Source organism: Mastigoproctus giganteus, chromosome 1 (genome assembly GCF_048544385.1).
Source record: "Mastigoproctus giganteus isolate SK-2022 chromosome 1, ASM4854438v1, whole genome shotgun sequence".
In the NCBI taxonomy this organism is placed as follows: domain Eukaryota; kingdom Metazoa; phylum Arthropoda; class Arachnida; order Uropygi; family Thelyphonidae; genus Mastigoproctus; species Mastigoproctus giganteus.
Genome location: NC_143575.1, coordinates 60,399,672 through 60,420,162, shown reverse-complemented (window position 1 = coordinate 60,420,162; position 20,491 = coordinate 60,399,672). Strand labels below are relative to the sequence as shown.

Genomic DNA, 20,491 nt, shown 5'->3' with positions numbered 1-20,491 from the left:
GAAAATAAAAATCTAATTAGTAAAGTCACTTTCTGCTGTCATTCTTCTCTGCATTTTATCATAAGACAGTGCACTACCTTTCATCCCCACCTTCAGCAGATGAGAATGCGAGAGAAAGTTCTAGTTCTCCTAGTGAGGAGGAACCGAATCCGAGGAGCCCCCGGCCAAGTACCCCACCAAAAGAACAGGTATCTACGTTGAAGGAGAAGAGCAAAGAAGACAAAGAGGCATGGGCTGCGCTCTTCCGCTCAGAGCCTCCGCCTACGGACGAGGACCCACTTCCTGTGGGATACGAGCTCTTTGTTGTTTGTTATTTGGTTTTTAGGAGCATTAGCAACTAAGGCCATATTGCTCCGGGGATATGTGGTGATCATTCCCTGACCTTTCCGCATCCTCCGTATTTGGTGGTCACGGGCTCGAACCCCGGTCTAATCAAGCAGAGTGTGCTACCACTGCTGCTCCTGCCCACCTGGCTAAGGAGCCGCCCGGATACGAGCACATCGCTGAAGATTCCACTACGGATACCACCACTACTCCTCTAGCCTCTGCCTCCACACAAAGAGATACTAAAGGACCAGCACAGGCTATCACTCCAACTGCCATGGGAAACGGCATTGCCAGTGGATTGAACTCCGCCCCAAAATTGGAGATTCCTCCACCTCCCACTGATGCTGATGGCGGGTCAACTGATGAGCCAGCCTCCCTGCATTAAAAGATTTCGAGATTACATAGAAACTTGCTCATATTCCTGTACCACGAAAACAACCGCTTCAATAAGATAGCTGGAAACCAAGTCCACTAGCTGTGCTCCAACCTCGAGTCTATCACAATCAAGCTCCTAATTGACAAAGTTACTGAAGGCCATTAACGAGAAATTAAGATCCAGAACTTGAGTTCCAGAAAAAGTCATAGATGCGGTTGCCAAGCTACTAATTGCAGCTGACTCTGGAACTGTGCCTTCTTTGAAGGTGGCCGTTTTGAAGGCAGGAAAGGAGCCTCTTCCCCCTAGTAAGACTCGAATTCTGCAAGATCCTCTGCCTACAAAGAAGCCACAGCATCTCTTCCTCCTCCTGAGAGCTGATAAAAATCCGAAATTCAAGACAAGCAACGCAGTTAAATAGCTGATACAGAATACAATGCGGGCGGACTCTAAGAATATAAAAATAAAGTCGTTAAGACTCATCAGAAATCGGGGCGTACTAATAGACAGCTACACAGGCAGATCTAACCAGCATGTCATCCAGCACTTCTCTTTCCAGTGCGGGAGTGGTCACGGCTCCCCCTAAAAAGGCGCACCCGTCGATACTCGTATATGAACTCCTAGAGACCTAACCAATGACGATGCCTTGAGTACCTGTACTACAAGAACCTGATGGATTTTGGATTCTCTTCGGAGGAAGTCAAAGCAGAGACTGCATTGCAATTTATTACCAAATCAGAGGCCTTGGAACACAAAGTGATTACCCTGTCCTTGCCTATACAGATGCATCCTGTCCATGTATAGAATTTTCTTAGATTGTAATGCTTATCATTTCCGCCCATTCCCCATCGTAACCAAGGGTTTTCTATGCCGCAGATATGGGCACACCACACAGACTTGCTCACACAACTCTCCCTCCTGTAGGCACTGTGCCAGGGGTGGGTACGTTCATGTGGAATGCCCCCATCGGGAAGATGAACCATCCTGCGTGAACTGCAAGAGGAAGAGGCGGCTACATAATCATTCTGTGCGGGACAGGAAATGCCTGGAATACCAAAGAGCTCAGCTAGTATGGCAAAGAACCGCAGATGATTGGATTTAACAACAAACAGTTAAGTGCTCCTGACTCACCCCTTCCTACAATTTAGACCAGCCGTGCCTCATATCCCATGACCAAGTACCTCTAATTGATGGAAATCAATTAGCAGAGATCCCGTGCAGTCGCAGAAGAGATGCGACAGGCTGTAGAGAATCACCTGGTGGATGTAGTTTTCATCCTAGAGCCTTATGCTGCAAAGACCCGGGCACATCCACCCTCCAAGATCACTCCAGCAGTGGATCCCAAAACTTGCATTGTGGTCCTGAATCGACCATGGACAAGAATATCTGGATGTCCTTGTTTACGAGTCGATCAACAGGTTTCTCAATTCACTCTAGGGGAAATCCAACCAGTACAAGTGGATCCGAATAGAGATCTGGATGTCCTTCACTTCCAAATAACATGCTCAATGCAATTCTTCTACCTGCTGTCACTATATAGCCCTCCCCTGTGGAGACAAATTATAATTTAACTATCTGGAATTTGCACTTTAACTGCTTGAATCTGAATCACTACTTATTGCATCTAATGTTAATGATAAGTCCCCTTTTTGGTTCAGCCCATCATGCAGATGACCGTGGCCAACAACTGGAGGACTTCATTATCAGCCATAACCTGGCAATCTACAATCAAGCTAGTCAATATACAACGTACAGTAGTTCCACCGGAGAGTCAAACATTGACATCGTGTTCTCCATCATGGATCTTTTCCCATTAGTGTGCTACTAGGAGGTCCTCCCGGACTGGCCCGTTAATGACCACAGAACTGTTCCTTCTAAATCTTAACCCACCCAAATGCAAAAGCAAAACACCAGACTTTGTCAGATTCTACAAGGAACATATATTGAAAGGTCTTTGATGGCTCCATCATCGCGGATCTCTCGACCAAGGACCCTACCCACCTAATTGCCTTAAATGCGCAATTCTTGACAGCTACTCTTCAAGAATCATCCTTAAAGCCTCATATAAATCCGCTAGAAAGAAAGTCTTTCGACTCCTCCTGGTAGACCTACGAGTTCATCCAGTTACCGAAAGCAATTCAACTTGCTAGATGCCACTCTCAGTGGCACCGGGACTGGCCTGTCCCTAAGGTTGCCCATCTCCACAGAGATTACAAAACAAAGAAGAACATCTACACCAAGACAAGTGCTGCAATGAAAAAGGCGATATGGCCAAACTTCGTGAAGGAAACAAAAGTCGAATCCGTGAGGTGTTGTCTACAAGGTCCTTATTGTTATTTGGTTTTTTTTAGGAGCATTAGCAACTAAGGCCATATGCTCCAGGGATATGCGGTAGTCATTCCCTGACCTTTCCACATCCTCCGTATTTGGTGGGCACGGGCTCGAACCCCGGTTTAATCAAGAAGCGTGTGCTACGCACTGCTGCTCCTGCCCACCTGGCTACGGAGGCGCCTCTACAAGGTCGCGAGGAACAAGACCTTCTCCCTGGACATCTACAGTACAATTTCTGCTGGCAACCAAGAAACACAAACTGGTACGACTCTGCATTCCACATCTTAGACGAACTATTTCCGCCTGACGCTTCCACTGAGGACCTTCTAAAACGTGCAGCGGTTCAGACAACAACAGCAGTCAACCCCCCCCCCCAAAGAAAACATTGATCCTTTCACTTTAGATGAGCTCGCCACAGTACTCAAAAATACAAATCGTAACGAATGCCCAGGTCTTGACTTGGTGAAGTATATCTTTATCCTCCAAGTACACACACTGCACCCTCAGTACTTACTACTCCTGTCCAACAAGTGGCTGGAGGAAGACTGCTTCCCCAGGGTCTGGAAATCAGCATTCCTACGCTTAATAAAAAAAATAAAAAAAACTCATAAAGCTGCAACCAACCCACGCTCCTTTAGCCTAATTGCCCTTCTTGCCAACCTTGGAAATGTCCTGGAGCGATTGTGGCGCTCTGAGTCATGGCATTATTTCAGGCACAGAACCTGCTTGCACCATACCAGTACGGATTTACCCCAGGACGGTCCAGTGAAGAAGTTCTCTTCGACCTCATACTATACTTTGAAAACTCTACGGCAAAATTTGAGCGGGCTATATTCGTAGATTTCGAGGGAACTTCTGACACAGTCTGGTAAGACAGCGCTTTGGCCTGCCTACGGACGGCCTGCCTACTCCAAGCAACTTCAAAGATTAGTTCAAAGTTAATTCTCAGAAAGGGATATCATCTTAAAATATAAGCACTACCAGGTTTCTAGCCAATTCAACTGGGGGTGCCCAGAAGGTCCTGTCCTGCCCCCCTGATGTGGAACATAATCCTGCAGGTCTGGCTCACCTGCACTTTCTAGAACGTAAAGATCATCCCGTTTGCGGATCATTTAACAACAATCGTAGTATCCGCCACTCTCAAAAAACCATCGAAGACAGAGCAAACCACGTCCAGATCGTCCTTTCAGAATGGGCAACCCTCAACAAGAAATAAGCTGGATCTCAGCGGCCACAAAATATCCAACATAACTTCCAACAGTTACCCAAGCCACATTCTCGTGAGTCGTCATAGATCATCACTTGTAGGTTCTGCCAGTCTGTGCGGCAGCACAGTGGTATCGTCACCGTCCTCCCCAAACCAGGTAGGAAAAGGCCCGAGTTCGAATGCGAAGGGTCGATGACGCAAAGGCTCTTTTCACTTCGTGGTTGAGTTAGTCGGTCTCAAGCATGGATAGCAAGGTTTCTTCCCCAGAAATTGGGGATTTTTCGTCCAACAAACATGCAAACCGACCAGCGAACACACGCAATTTACAGAGAAATAAATATATCGATAGATGTAATCATTTACTGGAGACCCTAATATCATAATTTGGTTTTTTTTTCAGGATCTTTCAGGAAGCCATACTGTTTCCACCCCAGCCATCCAGGTAATTGCTGGGACACTACCACTCGACTTATATGTAGCTTTCCGAGGGCTAATCTTCAGGATACGCATGAGAATACCGACGAAAATCTTAGACATTGAACTGAACCTATACGAAGACCCTAAAGCAGGAATGTACCGAAGCTACCACGAACTTGTCAACACCTGGAAGACCCACTGGGACATCACCACCACCCTCGGAGCGGTACCCGAAAATTTTTAACTAAAGTCAGCCACCCTACTTCGAAATTCGTGCAGAAATGGTTTTCCCCGTCGCTTGAGACCACATACCTAGTAACCGTCCACAATTCAATGATGAAAAATTGAACCAACTTGTGCAGTTTTTAATTTTTTTTTTTGCTTTCACTCGTGTGTTCTGCACTCTTGTGTAACGGAAAACACATTTTTTTTTTTTTACACCACAGGATTTTTTATGATTTATTTATTGTTATAATTTTTTTTACACTACGGGATTATTATTTTTTCCTTTTCTTCAGTGAGCCTCCCAGGGAATCTGGCCCACCTTATGGCAACATCAGGTGGGTCAGAATCTCGAATTGAGACAGCATAGTCGGTCTAAGGCGTAGATAGCAAGGTATCCCCCACCCCTCAGAAACTGGGGTTTTCTCCAGCAAACAGGAAAATCGACCAGAGAACACATGCAATTTACAGACAAAATAAATATATGAGTAGATGTAATCATTTACGGGGGATCCTAATATCATAAGTTGAAATTGAGACAGCACGAGCTCCATTAAGATTGGCCCACCTTCTCGTGGTGTGGACGAGTACCCGGAATCATCTCTCCGTGTGGCTGATGCTTCTGGGTAGCCAAGCAGCCACCCAGAAGCATCAGAAGAAACATGATCAATGGAAAGAACAAAATTGGACAAAATGGTTTCATACCTCTGTATTCCAATTTTGGGGTTTGGTAAACTTTAATTGTTGTCTTCCCGCAACATGGACGTAATCAAATAAAGAAGGAGATTTCAGGCAAACACGCTTTACATGGATCTACCACACACACATTTGACATGACAATGCCTATAATGTTGTGCAATCTTTGCAGTAGGCTGATTGAATTGCACAATTTCTTGATGGTGCATTAGCTGTTGTGGGTGTGGATGCACTCCTTTGAAGAACATTGCTTGGTACTGAGTGGAATCCATCTTCTTTCTAAAACAGAGAAACTTCCTCCACAATGGTGATATTCAACGTGCGCGGAACTTGAAATATCATCATTGTGCAAATCTTTGATGAGATGAAAAATTATCGTTTGTCTAAAACGATATGTAAACATAATCAAAATTATAACTTCAAATTCATGTATATTCCTATTAGTAGTGGCGAATGATACAAGAAAAAAAGCTTATACAGCATCAGGCAAAAAAAAAACCAAAAAAAAAAACCTTCCCATTCACCTAATCATCCCCTCCAACACTTTGCAGGAACAAGTTTGGTCCAGAAACCAACCACCCACTCGCTAAAGGCAAACATCGCACATCTATTCTGCAACCATCCTTCTTCAATTTAAATTTATGCACCCTCATGTGTTTTGACTACTCACATGAGGGAGAAAAAATTTCAAATGGAAAGAATCCCATCGGCACGGAGGTTGCTCAATCTACTGAACGCTATAATCACCTCAATCAGATCACCTCGCAGATGCATGGTTTCCAGACGCTGCAATTTGCAGAACTGAAGCCTTTCTTGGTAAGAGCATCCATTTGTTCCCTCACCAATCTCTTGCCCTTCTCTGTACCCACTACAGCAGCTTTACATCCTTACTAAAATGAGGCCTCGACACCTATATGCAATGTTCAAGGTGTTTCCTAACCACGACCTTGTACAAAGGGATAGCACCTCCTTATCCTTGCTAGCAAAGTTCCTGTATATCATTGACAAAACTCCATGAGCTGTCCTGGATAGCTTCCTGATCAGAGAACTTCATAACAGACTGCATAATTAGTCCCAGGTCTTGTTCATTTTCCACTCCCCTGAGTGTAATACGACACAGTTGCTTCCCTAATCTGGGATTACTGCTTAGCGATATGCAGTAATTTTCATTTGTTACTGTTAAGCCTCAATTGCTATTTCTCAGCCCAACTTCCCAATTTTTGTCGACCTTGTTGAAGCAGTGCACTGTCATTAACCAACCTGCCAACCTTCGTATCATCTGCAAACATTAAGTCTGATATACCTTGATCAATAACATTAAGAAATACAGAAACAACGGACCCAGCACCGAACCCAGGGGAACTCCACTGATAACATTATTGCATGAAGAGCATTGTCCATTGATTATCACTCTGTCTTCTCCCATTCAATCATCTCTTTATTTATACCAGTAACTTGCCTTAAGACCAACACTGCTCCAGTTTGCACAGCAATCTTTTATGTGCAAGAATATCAAAGGCTTTCCCGAAATTCAAGTATATGATATCAAAACTATTTTTTGCATCCAGTTCCTTTCTTACTGCATCATAGTATCCAATCATGTTGTTCATACAAGATGGCCCTTTGACAAACACATGCTGTGATTGCGTATAACTGCACTCCTGTCTACATGATCCTGCATTACTTCTTTAACCAGTGGCTCCATTATTTTCCCTTGGAACAGAAGTTAAGCTAACATGTCTGTAATTCGTGTCACCCTTTGATACCCCTTTGTGAATTGGGAATACATTCATGCAACTCCAGTTCACGAAGACTTCCTCTGAATCCAAGGACGCTCATATAATTACGGCTAAATATTTGATTATCCCTTTTGCTGCCTTCCTTAATATAAATAGATAGAATCCCATCCCAGTGCCTTTCTTACTTTTATCTTCAGCAATTTCGCTTCCACTTTCCTTGCAGTTATAACAAAATCATTTAGCCCCGTGGTATTTTTCATAAACTTCTGGCATCCACTCGATGTAGATACAAAATACAGATTGTCAGCAACCAGAGGATCATAAACAGTTGAACCATTGATATCAAGTAGACCTATGTGGTCATCCCTTTCCTTCTAGTGTTTACATAAGTAAATAATTCTTTGCTGTTATTCGTTGCATCCTTTTCCAAAGATTTCTCATAATCTGTCTTACTTTCCCTAACATCCTTAGTGACGTGATGGCAGACTAGTTTATATCTATCATAGGCTTCTGTGTCTCCTGACAATTTATTTGCATGCCACGCATTTTTCTTCTCTGCAACGAATCTCGTTAGTTCATCTGACATCCATTTAGGTCTAAGCCTCATCCATCTAATCCTTCAACGGTATTTTCTTAGTTGGTCGAAAAGCCTAGCAGCTAATATGGTTATTTCTTTGGATGCTTCCTATTCAGAATTTGCTGTTTGTGACGTTATCAGTTGGTCCAACTGCGTAGAATTTAAAAACTATGTGAGACCACTGTAATCGCCTTTACGAAAGCATGAACCCTTTTCTTTACCAATGATGGCAGTTACAGCTTTAAGTAAATTCTACATCAATGCACTCTGGTCACTGCCACCTAGTGGTTCTTTTATTTGCAGATTATTAATGTATGAAGAATCACTGTTGATAACCAAATCAAGAGTATTGCTCTCTCTCTCTCATGTCTCTATAACATGGTGGTGTAGAAAACAGTGATTCAGTAAATTCACAAAAGTCTTGCTAGCGTGCGAGTAACCAACCTCAATATCTGTAAAATTAAAATCCCCCATTATAAGACATTCTGATTTACTGGCCCACTCTATTTCTCTGTATGTCCATTGTACTTATCAGAATCATTAGGTCTATAACAAACTCCTACCCTCATTTTTGCTTTCCCAGTCACACCAAACTGACTCAACATTACACTGGTTACCCATATCGACTGGATGCACACTCTTAAATTTAATGTGCTTCTTAACTAAGAGCATAATCCATCCTCCCACCTCTCCTGCCTTGTCTGTCCTTCCTGTGCACATTTTACTCCCCGTATTTAAATTCAGCATCGTTTATGTCTAAGTGACACCACATCTCTGATATCCTCATAATGTATCTTCATCAGCACTTTAACTTCAAATTTATTTACAAAGTCCCTAGCATTGGTGTACATGCAAGTACACATCTTATCTTAGTTACCCTAACACAGACTGCTGAATGTTCCAATATACGCAGTGCAAGAATCGCTTTCACCTCTGCCTGCGCCTACTATTAATCTGTTAGTCTCGTGTCCCCCCCCAAACTAGCAGTTTTCCGACCCACCTAACTCTGCCTCGATAGCATCAGCAAATATTCTTGCACCCTTTCTATTTAAGTGTATCCCATCGCTGTAGAAGCAGTCTCTCCTGTTAACAATCACAGACCACGCTGAGAAATATTCTACCCCATGAGCCTTGCACAATCTCTCCAGGGCCGAACTGATTGACAAGGCTCTCATCATGTACTCCCTCCTATCATGTCTGGGCAGAAATGCAGACACTTTCAAATTTAACCCTAACTCGCGATTGTTCCTCAACATTGCCCTCCACGTGTTAAGTAAGTCAGCAGATCCCCTACTCTTAATGACATTAGTGCCAACATGTCATTAATATCATCAAAACTGTTGTACACGTGGGCATTAATGATATTAAGAGTAGGAGATATGTGGCCTTACTTAATAAGTACAGGGCAATGTTGGGAAAAAGTCTACAGTTAACATTGAATTGAAAAGTGTCTGCAATTCTGCCTAAACATGACAGGAGGGAGTACGTATTGAGAGCCTTGTCAATCAATTTGGCCCTCCAATTAATCCAGATAATGAGACTCGTGGCAGAGAAGAAAAATATGTGGAACGCATATAAATTATCAGGAGGTACAGAAGTCCATGGTAGAGATAAACTAGACTGTAATAAAGTTACAAATGGAGGTCAGGCAAGCGAAGACAGATTACGAGAAGTCTCCAGCAAAGAATGGAAAACACAGTTGCAAAGACTTCGGTGCTGACATTAACAATAAAAGGAAAGGGTTGAATCACATTCGTCGGCTTGATGTCGAAGGTTTAACTATTGATGATCCTGCTCATGTTGCTGACTAACTGAATAGTTTTTTTTTTTTTTTTTTTTTTTGGCGTTTACATTCGCACAAGAAAAATTCTTTAGGGAAGAGGATGCCAGAAGTTTATAAAACTATCGGTGAGCTAAATGTTTTTGTGATAACTAAAAAAGAAAAGTGAGAGAGAAATTGTTGAAGTTAAACATAAAAAGGGTGCCTGGTTTGATGGTATCTATCCAATTATATTAATAGAAGCAGCAAAGGAGGTAAACAAACCGTAAGCCAAAATTATGAGAGCATCGTGGATTCAGGACAGGTCACCGTGAACTACAGTTGTGCGCATGTATCACAATTCAAAAAGGGAGATCAAAAGGTAACATGAGTAATTACGCACCTGTCAGCTTAACTTCTATTCCAGGGAAAATAATGGAGTCACTGGTTAAAGAAGTAACGCAGGATCATTTGGAAAGGAATGCAAGCAATTATACTGCAGTCACAGCATGGCCTTGTCTAACCAATCTGATAAGTTACTGTGATTCAATAAGGAAGGAGCTGGATGCAAAAAAATAATTTTGATACCATATACTTGGATTTCAGGAAAGCTTTTGATAATGTTGCACATAAAAGACTGCTGTACAAATTGGAGCAGTGTGGCATTAAGGGCAAGTTACTGCTGTAGATAAAGGGATGGTTCATCCCTTTATCTACAGCATAGAGAATACCGCGGGTCATTATCAATGGGCACTGCTCTTCGGGGACTAATGTCATTAGTGGAGTCCCCAGGGCTCAGTGCTGGGGCCATTATTGTTTTCAATACTTATTAATGATATTGATGAAGATTTATCAGGCTTAAGTTTGCGTATACTATATTACAAAAGTTGGCAGTGTGGTTAATGACAGTAATCAAGGTAAGCTACTGCAACAAGATTTAACAAGTATAGGTCACTGTTGAAAAAGGGTTGAATTTGAAAGTGTCTGCAATTCTGCCCAGACGCGATAGGAGGGAGTATATGATGAGAGCTTTTTCGATCAATTCGGCCCTGGAGAGATTGTGCAAGGCTCAAGGGGTAGAATTTTTCTCAGCCTGGTCTGTACTTGTTAACAGGAGAGACTGCTTCTAGAGGGATGGGATGCACTTAAATAGAAAGGGTGCAAGAATGTTTGCTGATGCTATCGAGGCAGTGTTAGGTGGGTCGGAAAACTTCTACCTTCGGGGGACACAAAGACCAATAGATTGGTAGTAGCCACTGGCAGAGGTGAAAGTGATTCTTGCACTGCTTCTATTGGAATGAGCCGCAGCCTGGAAAATAAGATGCAGGATATTTCAGAGACTCCTAGGAGTAATTGCGGTACAAGTAAACACATGGGTTGTGTTAGGGTAGCTAAGAGGAAGAGCAGGTGCATGTATACTTGCGTGTACACCAATGCTAGGAGTTTAGTAAATAAATTTGATGAATTTGAGGTATTGCTCAAAGCATCAAAGGCGGATATTGTTGGGATATCAGAGACGTGGTGTCACACAGATATAAGGGATGCAGAACTGCAATTTGGGGAGTACAACGTCTACAGAAAGGATAGACTGGATAGGAAGGGAGGAGGGGTTATGCTTTTAGTTAAGAAATACATAAAATCCAAGGAAGTGCAGCCAGTCAACATCACTGGACAGTGCAGTGTCGAGTCAGTTTGGTGTGACATAAGCATTGGGAGATCAAAATTGAGAGTAGGAGTGTGCTATAGGCCTAATGACTCTGGTGAGTATAATAAGAAACTGTACAGGGAAATAGCGTGGGCCAGTAAATCAGAGAGTCTTATAATGGGAGATTTTAATTTCCCAGATATTGACTGGAATTTGTGGGTTGGTCACTTACACACTAGCAAGGCTTTTGTGGATTTATTGGATGACTCTTTTCTACAGCAACATGTTCGAGAGGCGACAAGAGAGAGAGAGAGAGTAATACTCTTGATCTGATTATCAGTAGTGATTCTTCGTGCATTATAAATCTGCAGATAAAAGATGACAGTGATCACAGTGTGATGAAGTGGGGTTCACTCAAAGAGCAACTACCATCAGGGGTAAAGGGAAGGGTTTTTGCTTTCGTAAAGGCGACTACGATGGACTGAGACAGTATTTAAATTCTATACAGTGGGACCAACTGATGATGTTACCAACAGCAAATTCAAAATGGGAAGCATTCAAAGAACTTATCTTGGAAGCTACTAGGCTTTACATACCAACTAAGAAATATTGTTCAAGGTTTAGGCCAAAATGGATGTCAGATGAACTAATGAGACATGCGGCAGAGAAGAAAAATGCATGGGATACATATAAATTAACACGTGACATGGAAGCCTGCGATAGATATAAGCTGATCTGTAACCAAGTTACAAAAGGAGGTTAGGCAGGCGAAGGCAGATTACGGGAAATCTTTGGCAAGGGATGCAAAGAAAAACAAGAAAGTTCTTTACCTAAGTAAACTCTAGAAGGAAAGGGATTAATCAGATTGGTCCACTGGATATTGATGGTTCAACTGTTGATGATCCTGCTCAGGTGGCTAACAAACTAAATGAGTATTTTGCATCGAAATTCACACATGAGGAGTTATTCAGCGAGGGGAATGCCAGAGGTGATTTAAACTCTGGCAGTGAGCTGGATGATTTTGTAATAACTGAGAGGAAAGTGGAGGAGAAATTGTTGAAAATAAACACAAAAAAAGGCACCCGGGGCGGACGGGATCTATCCAGTTATATTAAAGGAGGCGGCAAAAGAAGTAAGCAAACCCTTAGCCATAATTATGGGAGCTTCCTTGGACTCAGGGGAGGTACCCATGGACTGGAGATGTGCAAATGTGACCCCAATCCACAAAGGAGGATCAAAGGCTGACACAGGTAATTACAGACCTGTGAGTTTAACTTTTGTTCCAGGGAAATTAATGGAGGCACTTTTTAAAGAAGCACTGCAGGATCATCTAGACAAGACTTCAGTTACAGCTCGGACACAGCATGGTTTTGTTAAGGGAAAGTCTTGTCTGACCAATTTGATTGGATACTATGATGTGGTCACAAAGGAACTGGATGTAGGGAATAACTTTGATATCATATATTTGAATCTTAGAAAGGCTTTTGATACTGTTTCACATGAAGACTGCTGCATAAATTGGAGCAGTGTGGCATTGGAGGCAAATTGCTGCTATGGATAAAGGGATGGTTCAGTGGGAGAAGACCGAGTGGTAATCAATGGACACTGCTCTTCGTGGACTAATGTTATTAATGGAGTCCCTCAGGGCTCAGTGTTGGGTCCATTATTGTTTTCTGTATTTATAAATGATATTGATGATGGTATATCGGGCTTAATGTCCAAGTTTGCAGACGATACAAAGGTTGGCAGGGTTGTCAAGGACACTACTGACACCATGCTGCTGCAACAGGATCTGGAAAGGTTGAGCAGATGGGCTGAGAGGTGGCAAATGAAGTTTAACATTGACAAATGTAAAGTACTACATATGGGAAACAGTAACCCCAGAGCAACGTATCAACTCTGTGGTACTACACTGACAGTGGCAGAGAACGAAAAGGACCGGGTAATTGTGCAGGCAGATTTGAAGTGTTCTGAGTAGTGCAGACGGTCTGCAAGAGTAGCTCATGGTGTCTTATCAATGATATACAATAATTTTTCTAGCACGGATAGGGAGGTGATTATTCCCTTGTATAAGGCAATGGTCAGGCTACACCTAGAGTATTGTGTACAGGTCTGGAGGCCTCAGTTTAGGAAGGATGTAGAGCTGCTGGAACGAGTACAGAGAAGGGCAACAAGATTAGTGAATGGAACAAAGGGTTGCTCTAACGAAGAAAGGCTTAAATTTTGCAAATTACAGTGTTTGGAGACTAGGTACCTGCGAGGTGATCTGATTGAGGTGTATAAACTCATGAATGGTTTGAGCATGCTCAATGCTGATGGGATTCTGCCTCTTGCTCAGAATAATCAGCTGAGAGGGCATAAATTCAAATTGAGGAAAGAGAAATGTAGGATAGATAGATGATCGGAAGTTCGCCTTTAGCCAGCGGGTAGTTGGTTGGTAACATTGAAAGATGTAAGGTATTACATATGAGTAGCACTAATCTTAGATTGACATACCAACTGTTGGTATTACATTCAGAGTAGTGAAAAAGACCGGAGGGTAATTTATGTAGTCAGATATGAAGTTCTCTGAATAGTGCAGACAGGCTGCCAGGACTGCTCGTAGAAGTCAATGATATACAGGAACTTTGCTAGCAGGGATAAGGAGGTGGTTATCCCTTTGTATAATACCATGGTTAGGCAACATCTTGAGTACTGCATACAGGTCTGTAGGTCTCATTTCAGGAGGGATGGAATGGGGGCAGAGAGGGGCAACGTGATTGGCAAAGGGAACGAAATTGTGCTCTTACAGGCTTTAAAATTGCAGCATCTAGTAAATAGGCACCTGAGAGGAAGTCTGATTGAGATATTTAATGCCTAGAATAAGCACAATGTTGATTGCATTCGTTCTGTTGCTGAGACTACACAACGGGACATTAATCCAAGTTGATGAAGGATAGTTGTAGGACAGATGTGCGGAAGTTTCCTTCAGCCAGCGGATGGTTGATTGTTCGAACAATTTTAATTTGGTGTTGTTGTGGAAGTAGGTGGTTTGAATAAATTCAAGAAGAACTGGACGAATTCTTGGAGGGATAGACGATGGAGGCGGATAGTTTTTTTTTTTTTTTTTTTTGTATGATGAGCTATAACTTGGTTTCTTGCATTATTTGCCACTATTAATACTGTGATTTCGTGTCTCTATCCATTTCGTCAACTCCTCCAGCATAAACAGTTTTCTAATTGAAATGTCCAGTGGCTGCAATGGGTTGCGGTCTCCAGGAATTACCACTAATTCCGTCTTTAATTCAGCAACTGTTCTTTTTGTTGCCTCTGTTTTGTGTAGTCTGCATTAATCGCACAATAAAGGAGCTAATGTTTTAGAAAGCTACCTGGATGTTCTGACCATACTATCTCTAGACACGACTAAAGGAAATGACATTACTGACTGCGCTTAATATACCTTCGTATCATAAGACGCGTAGGAATTTTTGACAACATTTTCGAGGAAAACAAGTGCATCTTATGATCCAGAAAATACGGTAATTTAAAGTTCAACGCAAGGGATGAACTAGTTTCATTTAACATAACTTCGTCATATCCGGAATAATCTTGGTTAATTTTAAGCAAAAGTCTGCCTCAAATAGCAATTTTTTCTTCTATTTTGTTTTTCAATAATGCTTGGCTGAAATCCTGAATACCTCCTGCTAAACCGTATTTTGTGGGCTGCAAAAGAGAAGTCTCTATACAGCATGACCAACAAACATCGTGCTCATCGCAGAGAGGAGTTCGTTTTAAATGGTGTTAGGAAGATGTCAATTTGACCTAAGAGCCACTTTATTAGGTACACCTACCTAACAGCGAGTAGGTTCCCCCAAAAACGCCTAGATTTCTCGGGACTGGAGCTCAACGACTTGTCAAAAAAAATGCTACATGGATGCTAGTGCATGTAAACCCAATTGCTTTCCACGGTTTTTTAAATTAGACTGGAGAGGCTACCGCAGTAGGCTGAATTCACTGGGAACCAATTCTTTGCAATTCCTTGTGACATGGCGCATTAATTTTGGTGACAGAATCAATGAACTTTGTTCAGACATAGAATCGCTTGGCCAGATATCATTTGATTATTACATCAATCTCAAAACATCCTTCACATTGAGGTTGTCACAGACATTCTCTCAGATATGCCAGACAAGCTGTACTTGCTACCTTGGGAGTCTAAAACGCTGATGGAACTGATATTCGGGTGACACTCAAGTCAAGTGGACCCAATTTCGGCGAAGTCCGAACGGTCTGTGTCAGCCAAATCCTCTGCTTGCACCTTCACGATGGTGGGACTGTTAGTAATCCTGGGTATAACCTCCATGCACAAGTACATGGTGGGTGACCACCCAGGTGTGAACCAACGTAAGCAGGGGTCGCGGTGTGGCGCCCACACACCCCATCTCTACGTATTTGCTTACCTTCTTTATACAGCGTGGTAAGAATATGATTCCAGGGATAGAAGTGTTTCATTTCATTTAAAGGGTAGGCGCACCTAATAAAGTGATCACTGGATGAACTGTGACTTACTCTGACTTAATATTCTTTATTAATTATGACTTCATGAACGTTAACAGTAAAAACAAAGCGATATTTCATAAAATTATAAAATATACTCGTAAGGTAGGTAAAATTAAAGTGCATCACTGTGGATCCCTATAGATAGGAGATGACATTTGTAACATTCAGTGTCTTGACTAGTATGCAGCTGCCCAGAGTGCCATGAGCTTTTGTAAAGTGCACCATAAGGCTTTGAAGATGAGAATAATTACAAAAATATAATATGCAAATTGACGTAGCCAATTGATCAACGCGTGGGGTACAGAAATACACGCACAAGTTGACCGTGGTTCGAACTCACATGACGGTCAAAAACAGTGATGTTCTTGTATTGTGATAATTGCAAATATTGTAATTGTTACTATCGCAATCCCTTAATTGAGTATTTTCAATTATTTACAACTCTGCCATATTGTGAAAAAAGTTCATAAAAATTCCTCGCATCATTGAGAGATTCAAACTCGGGCATTTTCCATCCGGTCTTGGAGGAGAGTATATATAACCATCAAAGTACCCGTGAGGGCAACAAATTTGTAGTAATGTAGTACAATTTGTAGAAAACTCTGATATCTGTGGTTCCATTCAATTGTCGTTTAATTAAATAACCGCAATAGCTCTCTTAAAAGTGAACAGATATATTCTAAAATTTCACATTCCAATCACAGTTCCAAGAAGAATAGAAGATATACTATTCAACACAATGGAAAACGTACTTAAGAAGCTTTAAAATTCGATTTTGCTTTGTAGATTGAATGGTCCACCACTATTAGCTGCATGCACAAGTGTCAGCATTTGTCTTGTTTAGGTATTTAATCGTTTACCACTCAAGTAATTTGCATCTAAGGTGCAGCTTCCGTTTTCTTGTTGGGATCTGTCAAAGGCTTCACCGTAAAATAACAAGCTCCGAATATAATATCCCCCCCCCCCCATTACTTTCAGCACAGAGAAGCCTTTTGGAAAGACGCTTAGGGTTAACTTGGAGTCAGCGTTAGATCAAATTTTTGGAAAGATTAGTTTGCGAAATCAAGACTTCCTAAAACTCGTCCCTCCAAATAGCCTTGTAAAGCTGAGTCCACAGTACGAATGTTTAATTTTACATAAAGAAGAAGAATGTATATGAGTTTTGTTGTTGTTGTTGTTTTTAACAGGAGGAAGCAGCAGTTTTTATGAATATCTCAGTTGTGAATTTTGGTGTGTCCAAGTTCACAGGTGTCTGAACTATGTATATACCTACTAGTAGAATATTTGGCACACTGGAACATAATATCCAGTTACTCTCCACGTGCCTAAAGAACCCATTCGTACCATTGACATCTGGCTTTGATGTTTTTATACCTTCCCAAGAAGAGGCTCTGTTTCAAATGACTGAACTTTTCAACTCAAATACGTTATCTGTACATCTATCTCGATTTCTGTTAAGGAAGAATGCGCTGGTACCAAGAACACTTGAAATCGTTAAAAAGGGTATGGCAGCTGTGATAGTTTTCTACATCCAGACTACATGAGATGGGGTTCTCAAAAGAGAAAGAAAAAAACATTTGGGGAATTCGGCTGTGTTGCAGATGAAACTGTTTCTCACGGATACATCCATGAGAAACAGTTTCATCCAGATGTCAACGAAATAATAATAATAATAAAAAAAAAAATCACTCAGCTCAAGTGTCAAATTTCTTTTTTCTGATATGCAAATATGGGTGGACCTGATCGTAACTCCCTCAGTTCGACAATGCACTGGTACCAAGAAAGCCAACTTTTAGTGCGACAGAAAAGAAAATCCTAAATAAATTGAAACCACTCATCAAAATTATGCGCAAACGAACAGCTGATAAAAAAGTAAATTAAATTAAATAAAAAATAGGCTACAAACATGACACCACGGTGTGGTTTGGCTCTGCATGCAGTCAACGTGAAAAGAAAATCTCACGATATGACTAGTGGCACACATGTCTTAAAGAAAACCGATCATTTAATCCAAGAAGCCTCACCAACTTTTTGTAGTGCACTTGTAATTCCTTCTACATTTGGAGAATTTTATAGAGGCTTAAACAAGAGAATGGAAGAGCATATGAAAGACGTACAATGTGGCAGGAGAAACAAATTTCTGCATGAAGAGCCAAACGCACCCTAATGTCACTTTTTTATAACTATTGTTCAAGCAGCAATGTCTCCAAAAAGTATGTGTCGATCGTTTAGGGTTGGTGTCAACAGTTCATAACAAAAATTGCTCATTATCTCGATAATTACTCGAGCTCTTAACTGGGAGCATTGTCGTGAAGAAAGAGATAATCAACGAATATCACCCCGTCTTTGTATCAAACAAACAATCTTAAGCCATAACTTAGTAGCTGATGGTGCCCTTCGAAATTTCTTGTGGCGACGAGATCCTTCAAGATGGACTGTTATTCGATCTCTAGATCACAAAAATGAAATTAAGTTTCCTACATGGTCATGGTATCAAAAAATTTTGAATCGCTTAAAATTTGCTCCATTCTTTGTGAAAGATACGATGGACCCCATTCTCAGAACACGTTTAGTGTCTTTCCTATATACTGTAACCCACACTGACCTTTCAAAATCAGGTCATTAACAGTACCATTGTGCTGTTCCGATTGTACTCGTCCAAACTGCCTCAAAGAAGAGGGGATCCACCTCTTCGGATTTGTCTTTAGTAACACTATGGCCGGCCCTAGCGTTTGTGGCGCCTGAGTCAAAATCTTATAACGGCACCTAATCCATATCGTATTTTAACACGCATATATATGCAATACCGCATTTAGCAGCGTCTATTTTAGGCGGCACCTGTGGCATATGCCTCACTTGCGCACCTCTGGCATCGACTCTGAATCAAGAAAACTGTAGAATTCAAAAGGGGCCATAATGGTTCCTTTTTAATTCTACAGTTTTCTTGATTAATTGTAATTTCTTGATAGCACTGAATGGTGTCTCCATCTTCCATTTTCAAAATTCCTTTCCAAAAATACTTTAAAAAAAAAAAAAAAAAAAGGGTTTTCCAAAAGTCCTTTTCAAAAACGTACCCTATTGCTGCACGTACTCTCTTATTTTGTGACATTATTAGTTTCGGTGGAGAGGTTTTTTTTAAATAAAATAACATTATTTTTAGTCAAAAATATTACTCTAAAATTTTGTTAATGGAATATACATGCTTGTAATTTTATACCTTTATTATCTTTATTTTATTTTTAATTAACGAAATACTGTATGTCAGATTAGTAACTTTTCAAATATTCATCGTAAATAGGTTAACACCTGAGGTGTGACAATGATGTCATGTGACATCTCACCCATGGAAGGCTACATAATATATTGCTAGGTGCATTAATTCTATTATTCGTTACGCCCTCAGCACCATCAGCTTATCTCAAAAAATACCTGGGAGTGGTTTCTATGGTGGATCCGAATCACAGAAATTCTACTTACTGCCTCAAAGAAGAGTTCCCTCTCCTCAGCCCACGGAGGTATCTGATTATTGTTGCTGTAGTAGAGTTTTAGATGCATCAGCAACTTAGTTGTGTGTGTACTGTGGTCGATTTGTTTGTTTGCTGGACGAAAAATTCGAGTTTTGGAAGCAAAAAACCCTGCTAACCTCGCCTAAGACCAATTAACTCAACCACGTCGTGCAAAGGCCCATAAAAATTCCTCACGTCATCGACGGGTTTCGAGCTCAGGTCTTTTCCACCCGGTATGGGGAGGACGACTATTGTACCAACTATGCTGCTCGCGAGAGCACACCTGATTACTTTACCCAACACTGGTTATACTCGGCCAGCTGTGGTCTGATATCCTTCATGACCCCGAAATCGGTGGTCTTTACCACTTCGAAACAATTTTTTCTTTTATACAGAGCTAATACTACTCCATCCCATTGTTTAAATAACGCTTTTTTTTTGTTTTTCCGAATAATCTACGTACGAATATTTTTGCTTGTTTGAAGTAGTGCAATACCGGGCAACTTCATTTGAAGGCGCCAGACATACTGTACTAGAGATACACATTTATAATCTTTATATGGCTTTACAAAATAGAGTTTCCTTTTTCACTCAATCAATTTAAAAAGTTCACTGACCACGATCGCAAAAATTTCCCCTATTTATAACCAGATTGAATATTCTAGAACTCATTGAAAAAATTTGTCGGACGATTTCACAACTAATCACTTAACTTATTCACTGGTCACATTTGTTCAAACCAAAGTCAACTCTAACGCGTGTACTATTGCACTTCCGCTTTCACCACGTTAGGTCTCATATTGTACTTTCGATTCTTCACGAATTGCACGGATTTAAATCGAAATTTGCTCACTGATGATGTTTGCATATTTTTATTTGATTATGCAATTTATATTTATATATTTTACGCAATTTATATTTATATACAAAAGGTTAATCAGATCTATATGTACCTCTACAGCACTTGCATTTAAAGCATTGGAAGCAGCAGTTAGCGCATGCGCACAAATGTCAGATCACGAGTACCAACAGACGGATAGTTCGTCTGCTTTTCCGCAGAGTAAATGCGCCTTAAAGTTATAAATCTCACCACTGTTTTACTAGCGATTTTCAATGCGTCTTTGGACAACCAGCGAAAAATAGTGCCACACCT

The 20,491-nt window shown here is 41.2% G+C and overlaps 1 protein-coding gene across 1 annotated transcript in view; it reads right to left on the bottom strand.

Moving 5' to 3' along the window:
- Positions 1–20,491, bottom strand: part of LOC150090840 (uncharacterized) — a 74,659-nt gene that overhangs the window by 53,086 nt on the left and 1,082 nt on the right. The gene's annotated exons all lie outside the window — the stretch shown is intronic.